Genomic DNA, 18,138 nt, shown 5'->3' with positions numbered 1-18,138 from the left:
TTTTTTGCTGTACGCGTACCTCTCACTGTTGTGGCCTCTCCCGCTGCGGAGCACAGGCTCCGGACACGCAGGCTCAGTGGCCATGGCCCACGGGCCCAGCCGCTCCGTGGCATGTGGGATCCTCCCGGACCAGGGCACGAACCCACGTCCCCTGCATCAGCAGGCAGACTCTCAACCACTGCACCACCAGGGAAGCCCCCCGCCCCCAATTTCTCTTAATCCTACCGCCTTTCAGCTTTATTTATGCATTTATTCATTAATTTGAAAAATACCTATTGACCACTTACTATGTGCCCCCATGCAGCTTATTGTTTAGTCAGAAAGAGAGACATTCATCACATAATCACAAAAGTGCTTCAGGTGTATTCTAATTGTCTCAGTTTCTTTGTTCAAACCAGGCGTTGGGATCAGTTGCTGGAAACTCTGTGGACCAACTGGCTGCCTTCAGGAGCAGCAGCAATAGGTTGTCATGTTTATTACTACGACACTCCCCTTTCCCCAGACAGAGCTGATCAGACTAAGGGCTGGCATTTGACCAAGGACAATTAATACAGTGGCTGGCCAGGAAACTGCAGTTTGACTCAAACTATTAATAATAAGCTTCCCATAGAAGGAAGAAATCATAGTGTAGCAGACAGTATGTAGAATTAACATATTTACCACTGGGGAATAAGCTTACACTCCAGAGCAGTAATCTAAATGTGGAAGGATGTCATCCATAGGGAGCTTTCTCATTCATGAGATAGAAAGTTAGAAGGTACTTATCTGATTCAGCGACTCTGAGAAGGAAGCAGGGCAGAGAGCAGGAGTGGTCTTGAACATAACATAAGGCAGAGTTCATCACTCAAATCATGGCCAGAGTGAGGTGTAGGGAAACTCTGCCATGTTCCTTGCTGGAAGGTATCATAGCCTTAGGTAGGGATAAATCGGTGATAGTTTCCATGAGGTGTGCTTCTTAGGGCTGGCTGGAAGATGTGGCAAGAGCAAGAGGCCTTTGGATTCTCTGAGACAGTCCTTAGTCTGAGCCTAAGTGCCAAAGCTTTCAACATAGTGCTGGTTTTTATGCCAGACTTATGTCATCGTATTTACTTTAGGCAGTTCTCAATGAAGTACTTTATTTTATTTTATTTTTTGTTTGTTTGGCCGTGCTGCATGGCTTGCGGGATCTCAGTTCCCCAACCACGGAGATCGAATCTGTGCCTCCTGCAGTGGAAGCACGGAGTCCTAACCACTGGACCGCCAGGGAATTCCCTCAATAAAGTGTTTTAGACAAGCCATGGTATGTAAAGGCATCACGGCCACAACTAAAGCATATGACCCTGAGTTCCCCTGTAGGAACCCATAGATAGGAGTTTATGTGGAGAAATTCAGATCAAGGGGCAGCCCGCTACCTTGTTGATTGTGGTTGGCAACAAAGTTGGCATGGCTCAATTGGCTACAGGTGCTATGCTGTGTTAGTGGTGTGGCTGGAAAGGAGGTAAACCCAGGAGTACTGAATAGTAAGAGCATTCTCTAGAAGGCAGATTGACTAAAGGGCTGGTGGTTCCTTGGAGTTTGTGTATTTTGGTTTTTGGAACAGGATTTCGGCACATTTGTTCTGCTGTCTGAAGACAGGCTCGATTTTGAAATAAAAACACACAGAGGACTAAAGTTTCTCTGGGACCATCTGGTATTGTGTCCCAAAACTGACTTAGAGAGAAGTATTTGATGTTGGTCCATAATTACTTGAGGTTATGGTGGTTCATGCAGAGACCCTAGTCACGGTCCTGGAACACGGAAGCAGGAATCCAGGAACTGTAGCTCTGCCAGGAGCAGAACAATGACCAACCAATAGGCTATATTAGCATTCACTGTGAAAGCCCAGGGGTTGAGGAGAGACAGTCATGAAGAGTACTCAGTGTTTGGAAGACCTCTGGCTACCAGAAACCACTGGCATCCCCCACTCCAAATCTGTACTACCCTTCAGAGGCCATCTGGTTCAGCTTTCTTGTGTTACTGGTGTAAATACTGAGGCCCAGAAAAGCCAAATAACCTTGTCTACTTCAGTTAATGGTTGAAACTCATGCGATGACCCCCTCTTTTAAACAAGGTCTGGTGGGGAATCATCACAGTCAGAGCTGAAAAGCAGGTAATGAAATGTCTTTCGTATGAGCGTCATATTTACATGCATGCTGAGAATCTGTGTTCAATGGTTTCTTAGCAAGTAGTAACAGTGTTGATAAAGTTGTCCTAGATCCTCATTTAATCATCAAGGGACATCATTCAATCATCAAGTAGGGCAAGCCAGAAATCTCAGTGGTCCTTGGTCCCCAACCCATATCCAATCCAATACCAAGTCTTGTCAATACCATCTTCTAACCATTTCTCTCCTTTTTTCTTTTTCTTTTTTTAAAAATTTATTTATTTATTTTTTGGCTGCAGTGGGTCTTCATTGCAGTATGCAGGCTTCTCATTGCAGTGGCTTCTCTTATTGCAGATCACAGGCTCTAGGCGCGTGGGCTTCAGTAGTTGTGGCTCACAGGCTCTAGAACTCAGGCTCAGTAGTTGTGGCACATGGGCTTAGTAGCTCCGTGGTACGTGGGATCTTCCTGGACCAGGGATCAAACCCATGTCCCCTGCATTGGCAGGCAGATTCTTAACCACTGCGCCACCAGGGAAGTCCCTCTCCTTTTTCTCTATAACCACTCTAGTCCGAGCTACCATCTTCTCTTGTCTGGACTTCTGAGACAGCTTTCTAATGGTTTGCCCACATTTCCTCTGCCTCCAATCTACTTTCCTCACAGCAGCCAGTGGTCTTCTCCCTTCCCCTTATTTATATTTTATTTCTTTATTTAGACTTTATTATAGACTTTATTTCTTAGAGCAGTTTTAGGTTTACAAAAATCGAGCACATAGAGTTCCCTTATACCTCCTCTCTACTCTACTCCCAGTTTCCTCTATTATTAATACCTCATATTCGTGTGGTACATTTGTTACAGTTGATGAACCAATGTTAATATACTATTATTAATTAAAGCCCATCTTCCTATTGGGGTTCACACTTTGTATTATACAGTTCAATGGATTTTGACAAACGCATATTGTCATGTATTCACCATTACAGTGTCATTCAGAACAGTTTCACTGCCCTAAAAAAGGCCCTGGGGCGTGAGCCGCGGCTAACATCGCGGACCCTAGAGACGGGCATGAGACGCTAAGGCTGCTGCTGCCGCCACCAAGAAGCCTGTGTGCGAGCACAGGTCACTATCCACACCTCCCTTCCGGGGAGCCTGTGCAGCCCGCCATTGCCAGGGTCCCGGGATCCAGGGACAACTTCCCCAGGAGAACACACGGCGCGCCTCAGGCTGGTGCAACGTCACACTGGCCTCTGCCGCCGCAGGCTCGCCCCGCATCCGCACCCCTCCCTCCCCCCGGCCTGAGTGAGCCAGAGCCCCCGGAGCAGCAGCTCCTTTAACCCTGTCCTGTCTGAGCGAAGAACAGACGTCCTCTGGCGACCTACATGCAGAGGCAGGGCCAAATCCAAAGCTAAACCCCGGGAGCTGTGAGAATGAAGGAGAGAAAGGGAAATCTCTCCCAGCAGCCTCAGAAGCAGCGGATTAAATTTCCACAATCAACTTGATGTACCTGCATCTGTGGAATACCTGAATAGACAACGAATCATCCCAAATTGAGGAGGTGGACTTTGAGAGCAAGATTTATGATTTTTTCCCCTTTTCCTCTTTTTGTGAGTGTGTATGTGTATGCTTCTGTGTGAGATTTTGTCTGTATAGCTTTGCTTTCACCATTTGACCTAGGGTTCTACCTGTCCGTTTTTTTTCCTTAAAAAATTTTTTTTTCTTAATAATTACTTTTTATTTTAATAACTCTACTTTATTTTATTTTATCCCCCTTCTCTCTCTCTCTCTCTCTCTCTCTCTCTCTCTCTTTCTTTCTTTCTACTTTTTCTCCCTTTTATTCTGAGCCCTGTGGATGAAAGGCTCTTGGTGCTGCAGCCAGGAGTCAGTGCTGTGTCTCTGAGGTGGGAGAGCCAACTTCAGGGCACTGGTCCACAAGAGACCTCCCAGCTCCACATAATATCAAATGGCAAAAATCTCCCAGAGATCTCCATCTCAACACCAGCACCCAGCTTCACTCAATGACCAGCAAGCTATATTGCTGGACACCCTATGCCAAACAACTAGCAAGACAGGAACACAACCCCACCCATTAGCAGAGAGGCTGCCTAAAATCATAATAAGTTCACAGACACCCCAAAACACACCACCAGATGTGGACCTGCCCACCAGAAATACAAGATCCAGCCTCATCCACCAGAACACAGGCACTAGTCCCCTCCACCAGGAAGCCTACACAATCCACTGAACCAACTTTAGCCACTGGGGACAGACACCAAAAACAATGGGAACTACGAACATGCAGCCTGCAAAAAGGAGACCCCAAACACAGTAAGATAAGCAAAATTAGAAGACAGAAAAACACACAACAGATGAAGGAGCAAGATAAAAACCCACCAGACCTAACAAATGAAGAGGAAATAGGCAGTCTACCTGAAAAAGAATTCAGAATAATGATAGTAAAGATGATCCAAAATCTTGGAAATAGAAAGGAGAAAACACAAGAAACGTTTAACAAAGACCTAGAAGAACTAAAGATGAAACAAGCAACGATGAACAACACAATAAATGAAATTAAAAATACTCTAGATGGGATCAACAGCAGAATAACTAAGGCAGAAGAACGGATAAGTGACCTGGAAGATAAAATAGTGGAAATAACTACTGCAGAGCAGAAAAAAGAAAAAAGAATGAAAAGAACTGAGGACAGTCTCAGAGACCTCTGGGACAACATTAAATGCACTAACATTCGAATTATAGGGGTTCCAGAAGAAGAAGAGAAAAAGAAAGGGACTGAGAAAATATTTGAAGAGATTATAGTTGAAAACTTCCCTAATATGGGAAAGGAAATGGTTAATCAAGTCCAGGAAGCACAGAGAGTCCCACACAGGAAAAATCCAAGGAGAAACACACCAAGACACATATTAATCAAACTGTCAAAAATTAAATACAAAGAAAACATATTAAAAGCAGCAAGGGAAAGACAACAAATAACACACAAGGGAATCCCCATAAGGTTAACAGCTGATCTTTCAGCAGAAACCCTACAAGCCAGAAGGGAGTGGCAGGACATATTTAAAGTGATGAAGGAGAAAAACCTACAACCAAGATTACTCTAAACAGCAAGGATCTCATTCAGATTTGATGGAGAGATTAAAACCTTTACAGACAAGCAAAAGCTGAGAGAGTTCAGCACCACCAAACCAGCTTTACAACAAATGCTAAAGGATCTTCTCTAGGCAAGAAACACAAGAGAAGGAAAAGACCTATAATAACAAACCCAAACAATTAATAAAATGGGAATAGGAACATACATATCAATAATTACCTTAAATGTAAATGGATTAAATGCTCCCACCAAAAGACACAGACTGGCTGAATGGATACAAAAACAAGACCCATATATATTGCTGTCTACAAGAGACCCACTTCAGACCTAGAGACACATACAGACTGAAAGTGAGGGGGTGGAAAAAGATATTCCATGCAAATGGAAACGAAAAGAAAGCTGGAGTAGCAATTCTCATATCAGACAAAATAGACTTTAAAATAAAGACCATTACAAGACACAGAGAAGGACACTATATAATGATCAAGGGATTGATCCAAGAAGAAGATATAACAATTGTAAATATTTATGCACCCAACATAGGAGCACCTCAATACATAAGGCAAGTACTAACAACCATAAAAGGGGAAATCGACAGTAACACATTCATAGTAGGGGACTTTAACACCCCACTTTCACCAATGGACAGATCATCCAAAATGAAAATAAATAAGGAAACACAAATTTTAAACGATACATTAAACAAGATGGACTTAATTCATATTTATAGGACATTCCATCCAAAAACAACAGAATACACATTTTTCTCAAGTGCTCATGGAACATTCTCCAGGATAGATCATATCTTGGGTCACAAATCAAGTCTTGGTAAATTTAAGAAAATTGAAATTGTATCAAGTATCTTTTCTGACCACAATGCTATGAGACTAGATATCAATTACAGGAAAAGATCTGTAAAGAATACAAACACATGGAGGCTAAGCAATACACTACTTAATAACGAAGTGATCACTGAAGAGATCAAAGAGGAAATCAAAAAATACCTAGAAACAAATGACAATGGAGACACGACGACCCAAAACCTGTGGGATGCAGCAAAAGCAGTTCCAAGAGGGAAGTTTATAGCAATACAATCCTACCTTAAGAAACAGGAAACATCTCCAATAAACAACCTAACCTTGCACCTAAAGCAATTAGAGAAAGAAGAACAAAAAAACCCCAAAGCTAGCAGAAGGAAAGAAATCATAAAGATCAGATCAGAAATAAATGAAAAAGAAATGAAGGAAAGGATAGCAAAGATCATTAAAACTAAAAGCTGGTTCTTTGAGAAGATAAACAAAATTGATAAACCATTAGCCACTCTCATCAAGAAAAAAAGGAAGAAGACTCAAATCAGTAGATTCAGAAATGAAAAAGGAGAAGTAACAACTGACACTGGCGAAATACAAAAGATCATGAGAGATTACTACAAGCAACTCTATGCCAATAAAATGGACAACATGGAAGAAATGGACAAATTCTTAGAAATGCGCAACCTGCCAAGACTGAATCAGGAAGAAATAGAAAATATGAACAGACCAATCACAAGCACTGAAATTGAAACTGTGATTAAAAATCTTCCAACAGGGCTTCCCTGGTGGTGCAGTGGTGAGAGTCCACCTGCCGATGCAGGGGACATGGGTTCGTGGCCCGGTCTGGGAAGATCCCACATGCCGCAGAGCAGCTAGGCCCGCGAGCCATGGCCGCTAAGCCTGCACATCCAGAGCCTGTGCTCCGCAACGGGAGAGGCCACAACAGTGAGAGGCTTGCGTACCACAAAAAAAAAAAAAAAAAAAAAAAAATCTTCCAACAAACAAAAGCCCAGGACCAGATGGATTCATAGGCAAATTCTATCAAACATTTAGAGAAGAGCTAAAACCTATCCTTCTCAAACTCTTCCAAAATATAGCAGAGGGAGGAACACTCCCAAACTCATTCTATGAGGCCACCATCACCCTGATACCAAAACCAGACAAGGATGTCACAAAGAAAGAAAACTACAGGCCAGTATCATTGATGAACATAGATGCAAAAATCCTCAACAAAATACTAGCAAACAGAATCCAACAGCACATTAAAAGGATCATACACCATGATCAAGTGGGGTTTATTCCAGGAATGCAAGGACTCTTCAATATATGCAAATCAATCAATGTGATACACCATATTAACAAATTGAAGGAGAAAAACCATATGATCATCTCAATAGATGCAGAGAAAGCTTTCAACAAAATTCAACACCCATTTATGATAAAAACCCTGCAGAAAGTAGGCAGAGAGGGAACTTTCCTCAACATAACAAAGGCAATATATGACAAACCCACAGCCAACATCGTCCTCAATGGTGAAAAACTGAAAGCATTTCCACTAAGATCAGGAAAAAGACAAGGTTGCTCACTCTCACCACTCTTATTCAACATAGTTTTGGAAGTTTTAGCCACAGCAATCAGAGAAGAAAAGGAAATAAAAGGAATCCAAATCAGAAAAGAAGCAAAGCTGTCACTGTTTGCAGATGACATGATACTCTACATAGAGAATCCTAAAGATGCTACCAGAAAACTACTAGAGCTAATCAATGAATTTGGTAAAGTAGCAGGATACAAAATGAATGCACAGAAATCTCTTGCATTCCTATACACTAAGGATGAAAAATCTGAAAGTGAAATTAAGAAAACACTCCCATTTACCATTGCTACAAAAAGAATAAAATATCTAGGAATAAACCTACCTAAGGAGACAAAAGACCTGTATGCAGAAAATTATAAGACACTGATGAAAGAAATTAAAGATGATATAAATAGATGGAGATATACCATGTTCTTGGATTGGAGAATCAACATTGTAAAAATGACTCTACTGTCCAAAGCAATCTACAGATTCAATGCAATCCCTATCAAACTACCACTGGCATTTTTCACAGAACTAGAACCAAAAATTTCACAATTTGTATGGAAACACAAAAGACCCCGAATAGCCAAAGCAATCTTGAGAATGAAAAACGGAGCTGGAGGAATCAGGCTCCCTGACTTCAGACTATACTACAAAGCTACAGTAATCAAGACAGTATGGTACTGGCACAAAAACAGAAATATAGATCAATGGAACAGGACAGAAAGCCCAGAGATAAACCCATGCACAAATGGTCACCTTATCTTTGATAAAGGAGGCAGGAATGTACAGTGGAGAAAGGACAGCCTCTTCAATAAGTGGTGCTGGGAAATCTGGACAGGTACATGTAAAAGTATGAGATTAGATCACTCCCTAACACCATACACAAAAATAAGCTCAAAATGGATTAAAGACCTAAATATAAGGCCAGAAACTATCAAACTCTTCGAGGAAAACATAGGCAGAACACTCTATGACATAAATCACAGCAAGATCCTTTTTGACCCACCTCCTAGAGAAATGGAAATAAAAATAAAAATAAACAAGTGGGACCTAATGAAACTCCAAAGCTTTTACACAGCAAAGGAAACCATAAACAAGACCAAAAGACAACCCTCAGAATGGGAGAAAATATTTGCAATGAAGCAACTGACAAAGGATTAATCTCCAAAATTTACAAGCAGCTCATGCAACTCAATAACAAAAAAACAAAAAACCCAATCCAAAAATGGGCAGAAGACCTAAATAGACATTTCTCCAAAGAAGATATACAGAGTGCCAACAAACACATGAAAGAATGCTCAACATCATTAATCATTAGAGAATTGCAAATCAACACAACAATGAGATATCATCTCACACCAGTCAGAATGGCCATCATCAAAAAATCTAGAAACAATAAATGCTGTAGAGGGTGTGGAGAAAAGGGAACACTCTTGCACTGCTGGTGGGAATGTGAATTGGTACAGCCACTATGGAGAACAGTATGGAGGTTCCTTAAAAAACTACAAATAGAACTACCATATGACCCAGCAATCCCACTACTGGGCATATACCCTGAGAAAACCATAATTCAGAAAGAGTCATGTACCACAATGTTCATTGTAGCTCTATTTACAATAGCCAGGAGATGGAAACAACCTAAGTGTCCATCATCGGATGAATGGATAAAGAAGATGTGGCACATATATACAATGGAATATTACTCAGCCATAAAAAGAAACGAAATTGAGCTATTTATAATGAGGTGGGTGGACCTAGAGTCTGTCATACAGAGTGAAATAAGTCAGAAAGAGAAAGACAAATACAGTATGCTAACACATATATATGGAATTTAAGAAAAAAAATTGTCATGAAGAACCTAGGGGTAAGACAGGAATAAAGATACAGACCTACTAGAGAATGGACTTGAGGATATGGGGAGGGGGAAGGGTGAGCTGTGACAAAGCGAGAGAGTGGCATGGACATATATACACTACCAAACGTAAAATAGATAGCTAGTGGGAAGCAGCCGCATAGCACAGGGAGATCAGCTTGGTGCTTTGTGACCGCCTAGAGGGGAGGGATAAGGAGAGTGGGAGGGAGGGAGACGCAAGAGGGAAGAGATATGGGAACACGTGTATATGTATAACTGATTCACTTTGTTATAAAGCAGAAACTAACACACCATTGTGAAGCAATTATACTCCAATAAAGATGTAAAAAAAAAAAAAAGGCCCTGGGCTCCACCTATTCATCCCTTGACAATGGTCTTTTCAAAGTGCAGATCTTACCCTATCACTCCCCTCACTCGGCTTCCCCTGGTTCCACTCTCTTTCTAGTTTTCTGTCTCCAATCATATAGGTCTTTTTGTTTCATTTCCTCAAACTACACTCCATGCTGCCTCAGAGTTTTTTTGTTTTGTTTTGTTTGTTTGTTTGTTTGTTTTGCGGTACATGGGCCTCTCACTGTTGTGGCCTCTCCCGTTGCGGAGCACAGGCTCCGGATGCACAGGCTCTGTGGCCATGGCTCACGGGCCCAGCCGCTCCGCGGCATGTGGGATCTTCCCGGACTGGGGCACGAACCCGTGTCCCCTGCATCGGCAGGCAGACTCTCAACCACTATGCCACCAGGGAAGCCCTGCCTCAGAGTTTTGCTCACGCTGTTTCTTCCTGAAATTCTCCTTTCTACCTCCTGGCTCCACCCCAGGTCTTATCATGGTTTGTAATTATGTTCTGTGGTTATTGGATTGGCCTCCTTATTGACTCTGAGCTCCTCACTGGCAAAGTTGTGCCACTGTAGCCACAGTACCTGGCACATAGTAGGTATGTAATAAATATTTGTTGAATAGTATTAATGAGTAAATTAATAAATGAACAGAGTTTCACCTGATTGTGTAGAGCTTGGGACGAATAGTGAAGGTTTGTAATGACTGCCGGGGATGAAAGGGCAAGTAAAATGAGAAACAAGTAAAAAGCTTTATCCAATAAGCTGAAAACATACTGAAAATCTGTAGAGGCCTCAATCCATCAGATTGTGTCAGAGAGAGCTGGACAGGTAGGCATAGTGATAGAGAGTTTACATTTTCCATGGTGAAACTGTACCGGTGGTGACAAAGTACAGGGTGTGGTCACAGGAGTACACTGAAGTAGACTGGGAAGTGAAGACACTGAGTTTGAAAGGTCAAGGAACTAAGAAGCTGGGACACTGAGTGGGTGTTCCACAAAGTCAGCAAAATCCCTCTCCCCACAGGATGAAGAAATGAGCCAGGCGTTTAACAAAATATGAGGGTGTAACCAGGTTGGTAGATGACAGGAGAGAAGGTGGCTAGTTGAATGGCACGGATCTCAGTGGGGCAGGTTTTTCATACTAGAATAGAGGAGAAACTGCTCAATTTCTAGTTTCAGGAGCTAGAAGAATGTTGCTAGTGCCTCTCTCTACGTGGGGCAGGGAGGAATAAATAGCTTCTACTTGAAAGGACTGCAGGGGAAGTGGTAACCTCAGGGGAAAGCCAGGTTTCAGTTCAGGCTAGAAGGTGGTGGGAGATTACCTAGGTCTCTAGTTGCATGTAACAGAAATCAACTCTAGCTATCTGTGGCCAGTAGGGAGTAGAGGGTTGGGGGAGGAACCATTATGGGTGAGGGGAGGTGCTATGAGGTCTTTGTGAGCTGTGGAGGTACTCCAGATTTTGTCTACTAGAGTTAATTCTGTGAAGAAGTTGAAGAAGTAGGAGAAATTGTTCACCAACAGATAGGAGTTCTAAGGACACAAATAAATGTCTGGTGGGGTAAAGAGAAGCAGAAATAGAGAAGTATGGGGATTAGAGCGGTTTATGGAGTCCAAATGGTGGTGTCAGGAAGGTGGTATCTAGAATGGTAGCTAAAGGAGGACCTGTAAGCACAAGGTGACGGTTGTCCCACCTGTCCAGTGCCTGAACTCCAGTTTCATTCCAGATCTCTGTCTGCTCCTGATTCATCTTTACCCACTGAATTTGAATTTCTGAGCTCCGCCATCTCATCTCCTTCCTTTGGCCCAGAACATTTCTTAGATCCTCACTGTGCCACCAAACCCTCTACTCCCTCCCTAAGAAGCTTCATTCTGGATTATTTCTTAAACTAACACCTGGTGTACGGGTTTGATGCTGACCCAGCCTGCCTCCTGAGCTCTGTCAAGCCCCCTTTTATCTTTTAACTTACCATATTATATTGTAACTATTTTTATATGTCCTCTCCTCTTCTAATCAAGGTTTCTTCAGAACAGGGCCATTTTTGTTTTTGTTGTTGTTCTTGTTTATATTTCTCCCCTCTAATGCTTGTGACCTAGAGGGATGAATTTGTTGGATGAATGACTGAATGAATGATTGAGTGAGTGAATGGACTTGTATCTATTATTGCCCTGTTCCTGTAGCCTAGAAATGTTGAACTCAGAGAGGTGGTCTCTCTGATGAGACTTTTTCCATTTTTGCCCACCCTTTCCTACGATTACTGATTTCCTGGCCTTGATTCCATGCTTGTCAGACATAGACCAACTGCCGGGCTAGACAAATCCGGCTCATGAGACACCCTGTCCTGATTCTTCCTGGACTGCCTTCCCTGCCTCCTTCTAGAATATGGGCCTGACACATACTGACTGTTTTCTCCATTTCCTAAAATTGATACCTCTACAACATGGGCTGAGTCCCCATCCCCAAACACTTGGATTAGGGCCAGGATGGGATGAGACCAGGGACAGGCCATAAGGGCTTCAACTATATAGTTCATACTTTGTTTCTGAAGATGGAGACATAAGCATTCATTATTCTTTATGCCTTTTTGTAATTCTGAAAAGTTTCCATTTAAAAATTTAGGATTAAAGGTACAGTTAGCCCTCGGTATTTGTGGGGGAACTGGTTTCAGGACCCTTTGCAGATATCAAAATCCATGGATGCTCAAATCCCATAGTTAGTCCTCTGCATCCTTGGATGCAAAGCTCATCAATATGGAGGGCCGACTGTACTAAGCTTTTAACTTAGTGGAACGCCTGCAGGTGGATCTGGGGATAGAGCCCCTGAGGGACTCTTGAGGCTACGAGGAATTCAATCAAAACATTCAGCAGAGAGAGGACAGAGGGGCAGAGGAGGGCTTCTGGGCTCAGAGCCAATATCTTAGACTACAGGCTGCAAGTTCATTTTGACTATGAAAGCCTTATGAATCTATTGTGTTTACCAGTGAAAAGCCTCAAAATAGGCAATTCCCAGCTTATTAGATTATTTGTTGGGTTGTTGTCTGGAACTGGGAACTAGCTTTCCTATAGAAACAATATTACAAATTGCGTCTCTGCCCCAAGGCAAGCCCACAAAAGCTTACAGAGCCCTAATGTACCTAAATATTGTACTAATAATACTAAAGACCCTGACCACTATTTATAACGGTATTTCTGTGGGAAAGTGCATTTAGAGTTTTAGTACCAGTAACACATATTCCTCAGCCCTGGGAGTCCTCTGGACTCTTGACCTTATTCCCACAGTGCTGATTCTTATCAGAATGGCCCCATATGTGGTGGAGGGCAGATTAGTTGCTTTCTGTTGCTACAGGATTCAAGCTGGAGTTCCAAGTAATTTATCTCCACTGAAACAATCCCAACCCCCACCATGTAACCTGGCCCATGATAAGTTTAGCCTCCCCAGCACAATATGGAGCCTCTTATTTGTACATGCCTTGCATGCCCTACCACAAGCTGACACTTAAACTCTGTCACATTAAGGACCTCACGTGCACATATCTGGGACATCAGCGGACACAACCAGGAGTCCTCATTTCATGAGAGAAGTGGCGTAGGAGACTTTGGGACTAATACCACCCCTGAAACACTGGGAGGGAGGATAAGCCTAGGAATACCTTTGAAGAGTGGATAGCATGATCAAGAAGAGAATTCACCCTGATGTTGGTTAGAATAAGATGAAACACGCTTCAGGTTAGGATACTGATGACTTTGGCAGGGAGAAGTATTCCTGAGTGTGATACAGAGGAGCGCACTCACATATTCCCACTTGGGGAGCTCACTTGGAGAACTGAAAACTTTAGGATCCATATGGTATTTTGGGGGCCTAAAAACAGAACTGTCATTTCTCTGTAGGCAAAATGTCTTGCCTGTTGGCTATAAAAGTTGTAATTGTAGGAAACCTTTTCATTACATCCAAAGTCCCAGCCACAGTGGTGGAGGACAATGACATGTGGTGGTCCTGGTGACCAGGAGAAGTGGTGAGGATTCAAATTTGACCCTAGGAGAGCTGCAGAAGCCACTGAAGGAGAACAAGCTCTGGGGCATTCAGGATTAGAGCAACTGTGGACAATTGGGGCTTGGAGCCCTTGTACCACACAAGGCTTATTTTGGAACAGCACTCTGATTGGGAAACTACCTTGCCCCCAGTGTGTATAGTCTTGGTGGGACTAAATCAAACTGCCTTGTTATCCCATAATCAAGGAGCTAGGCCAACAGGCTCTCCTGAGATGTGAATCTTTTTTTTTTTTTAATATTTTTAAATTTTTGGCTGCGTTGGGTCTTCGTAGCTGTGCGCAGGCTTTCTCTAGTTGCGAGAATTGGGGGCTACTCTTCGTTGTGGTGCCCGGGCTTCTCATTGCGGTGGCTTCTCTTGTTGCAGAGCATGGGCTCTAGGCACGTGGGCTTCAGTAGTTGCGGTGCGTGGGCTCAGTAGTTGTGGCTTGCGGGCTCTAGAGTGCAGGCTCAGTAGTTGTGGCACGCGGGCTTAGTTGCTCCTTGGCACGTGGGATCTTCCCGGACCAGGGCTCAAACCCATGTCCCCTGCATTGGCAGGCAGATTCTTAACCAGTGCACCACCAGGGAAGCCCCTGAGATATGAATCTTGAATGATGTGACCTAGACACTGAAAATCTGGTTGGCACCCATTGTCCCGCAGCTGTGCCCTTAGACTCTCGAGGACTTCCTGCCATCCAAACCTCTAGAGATATCCTGGTTCCTGTCCTTCTCTAGGAAGATTCCCCAACTTTCCCATTATCCTTCTAAAACATTTATTTTCTACTCAAATTTTCCAGAGTCTGTTTCTGTTGTGTACAATTGAGGAACTCTAACTAACATAGACCCTAACTGCAGAATGTTGATCAATCAGGGCAAATCTGCTACTACAATTTGTAAAGCAACTCAAAGCATAAATCTACCGAGGACATAGTTATACCATGTCATCCCCACATACAAAAATAATAATTCATGGGACTTCCCTGGCGGTCCAGTGGCTAGGACTCCATGCTCCCAATGTGGGGTCCCGGGTTCCATCCTTGGTCAGGGAACTAGATCCCACATGCTGCAACTCAGCGTTCACATGCTGCAATGAAGATCCTGCATGCCTCAACTAAGACCCGGCACAGCCAAATAAATAAGTAAATATTTTTTTTTTAAAAAAAGATAATTCATGTCATTGAGAAGTAATGGGCTCCACTTTTACCTCAGAAGGCCAAGGTGGGTGGATAGAGGGAAGGTTAACATAAACATTGCCCTGGGAGCAGTCTATCAATTACTAGCCCTGCACTATGCTCTATATCATGATGACATAATAATTACAATGGTTGTATTCAATAGTAACCATGGGTTTTGTCTCATTTATTTACAGAAATAAATATATTTATTTACAGTAACAGAAAGATGTTCAGGAAAACAGGCAAATTGCAATGTCATTCCTTTGTCATCATTTATAAGGACTGAATTAAGATTCAATGTTAAATTGAAAAGAACAACTGAGACAAAGTGTGTCTGGAAGTGTCTGTTAATTAAACCAAACAATTGGCCAAATAAAGTGAGGTATGTTTCAACTCAACTAGTTGACATTTTCTATTCGTTCCACAGCTAGCAGGCTGGGTGGCTGGGCTTGTCTGAAAAAGAGCAGCCTACTTCATCTATTGATGCCTGGTTCAAAGAGGTCCCATTCATCCCACCAGATAGTCTGCTGGACCTCAGCCCACGGGGTAGCCTGGTTCTTAGGTTCATGAAGGGATGTTTCACATGCCAGTGGAACGTAGGTTTGTGGGTTCCAGTCTTTAGATTGAAACAATGATGGACTCAAGTGGGTCAGACAGCTTTCTCTGGTCTGGCTGGTCTCTCTCCCACCTGATATAAGGCCACTGCAGCATGGATAGAAACTGGGGACATTCAATGTATGTGTTGTCCCTGGATTTCTGGCTCTGACTAGAGGCCCATGACCCCACCATATCCTGGAAAACCCACTCTCTCTCCTCACTGTCATATTTCTGCCATCATTATAGCTTGTGCCTCCCATCACCCCAGCTCCCATCCAAGCCAGATCTCACCCATGATCTCGGTGTCCAGAATTCTGGATGAGCACGAGACCTTCAGGGAAGTGGTTTTAGATAGAAGTTTAGGAGCCTCCCTACTACATAAGTGAGACCATTCAACAGATCCAGTGTCCTTCACGTATATTGCCTTCAGAGTTAGAGTCAGAGACCTTCAGCAGTGTAACTGGCCACCTCCCTTTTGTGACAGTTTTATCAGTCTCTTTACCTCCTTCATCCCAGTCCCAGTGTCCTTTGTAATAAATACGGAATTCTGCCTCTGTAGAATTACAACTTCTACAAGTTCTCTATCTGAGACCACTATCTGCTCCTACTGATCTCTGACATCCGGCATCGGTCTTTACAAAATAAAAACTTTAAGGAACCTGCAACTTCTCCCTGACCTGGAAGGAAAATGAAAGAAAGACTGCCTATGACTGAGTAAGTCTAAATACGTGGCATTGCCGTGTTGCCTATGCATCGTCTTAATCATTTATGAACAGCAACTTGTACAGCTTCCTGGAGGTCATGCTCTATCTGCACAAGTTCAGGAGATACTTCCCCAATCTGACATGAGCCCACAAAACAGGTTCTTTGACCGCTGGCAGTAGCAGGCTGACTGACTCCAGGCCAACTCCAAAAACTGTTAGAGATCCTCATAGATGTCTACGTGGTGGCCTTGTACTTTCTACTCAGCCAGGTTCACTAAAGGCATTGAGTTATTCCTGGAATTCTCACAGGTCTCTGCCTTTCCTGGACCAAAATTAACCTTCTTAAAAGGAAGAAAAAGTTTCCCTCAGATCCAGACTTAGATAAAGCATGATAGCAGTTGATGACTTGCTTGTCTCCTTCCCAACTTTCACTTCCCTTGATCCAAACAGCTCTACACCATTGAAACCAATGCCCTTAACAGTGCAGTGAGGGCCATGTTGCCTAAATATTACACAAGAGAGCCATGGCTCTGGCAACAATCAATACACGTGGAAGAAGCTGGCCTGGTTGATATCAACTACCTGATTTAAGAATGGGAATCATTTATTGTCACTGCTACCTTAGAGGTTTGAAAGCATCAAACTGGATACAAGGTATCCAGTATCCTGTGACAGTGTACTTGGACAACTAGAGCCTGGAACAGCTGAGATAGACCCAAGTGAACCCCTTTCTTTGAGTGTTCTGATTTTTCTATCTCTTATAAACTAGGGAGTGAAATGGCCAGGTGGGTTCCCTATTTCAAAGTACCAGGGAGTAGGGAAAACCTTGGAAATCCTCCTGTGGCTACAACTAACAGAAGCAATCCAGTGTGTGATGTTCATGGTGCCTAGCATAGGCAACCAGCATAGAACGAGAGTCACCCAGGAGCAAGCCAGGGAGACCCTGAGTGCTATGAAGCTCCTTCACCAGGTCCAGTGGCTATAGGTCACAAGCACTTGGCCTAACTATAAGGGTACATTGATTCTCATCTTATATCATAGCTCAAAAGGAAATCCTGCTAATTTCAAGCATTAAATATAAGATAAAATCTTAAAATACTAAAAGAAAATGCAATAAGATAAAAAGATAAGAATATTCATCTTATCTCTCAGATAAGGAAAAACTTTATAATCATTAAATCAATAGATGAAATGCCAAATAATAAATAAATTCAATTAAACAAAATAAATATCTTCTCTAACCAAGGTATCATAATAAAAATAAACTCCAGGACTTCCCTGGTGGTGCAGTGGATAAGACTGTGCACTCCCAATGCAGGGGGCCTGGGTTCGATCCCTGGTCAGGGAACTAGATCCCACATGCATGCCACAACTAAGGAGCCCGCGTGCTGCAACTAAGACCTGGTGCAACCAAATAAATAAATGTTTTTAAAAATGCCAATTGTTAATATGACAAATGGTTAATATACTTTAAAATCTTTATTATGTTTTATTTAAATAAATGCATAAGAAGAACACTGTGGTCCAAATTTAGAAGAATAGGTAAAAGACATAAACAGATAATTCATAACAGATAAAATACAAATGAATAAAGAAATATTTTAAAATCTACAGTTCTATTAGCATTGTTTATCAAAAACCACATTACTTAAGCAGAAAACATTCAATGCTGGTGAGAATGCAGAGAAAAATGTAGATTTGGCCAAAATTTCTGTAAAACAATTTGACCTTATATACCAAGAGTCTTAAAACACTCAGGCTCTGTGAGCCAACAACTCTGTTTTCCAGAATAGCTTCTTTTTTGTTGTTTTAAAGAT

At 42.5% G+C, this 18,138-nt stretch overlaps 1 protein-coding gene across 4 annotated transcripts in view; it reads right to left on the bottom strand.

The window, feature by feature from the left end:
- LOC137211849 (uncharacterized) overlaps window positions 1-18,138 on the bottom strand; it is a 128,104-nt gene that overhangs the window by 14,944 nt on the left and 95,022 nt on the right. The gene's annotated exons all lie outside the window — the stretch shown is intronic.

This window comes from Pseudorca crassidens, chromosome 19, assembly GCF_039906515.1.
Source record: "Pseudorca crassidens isolate mPseCra1 chromosome 19, mPseCra1.hap1, whole genome shotgun sequence".
Classification (NCBI taxonomy): domain Eukaryota; kingdom Metazoa; phylum Chordata; class Mammalia; order Artiodactyla; family Delphinidae; genus Pseudorca; species Pseudorca crassidens.
The sequence above is the reverse complement of the archived record's forward strand: the minus strand, read 5'-3'. Positions and strand labels throughout refer to the sequence as shown.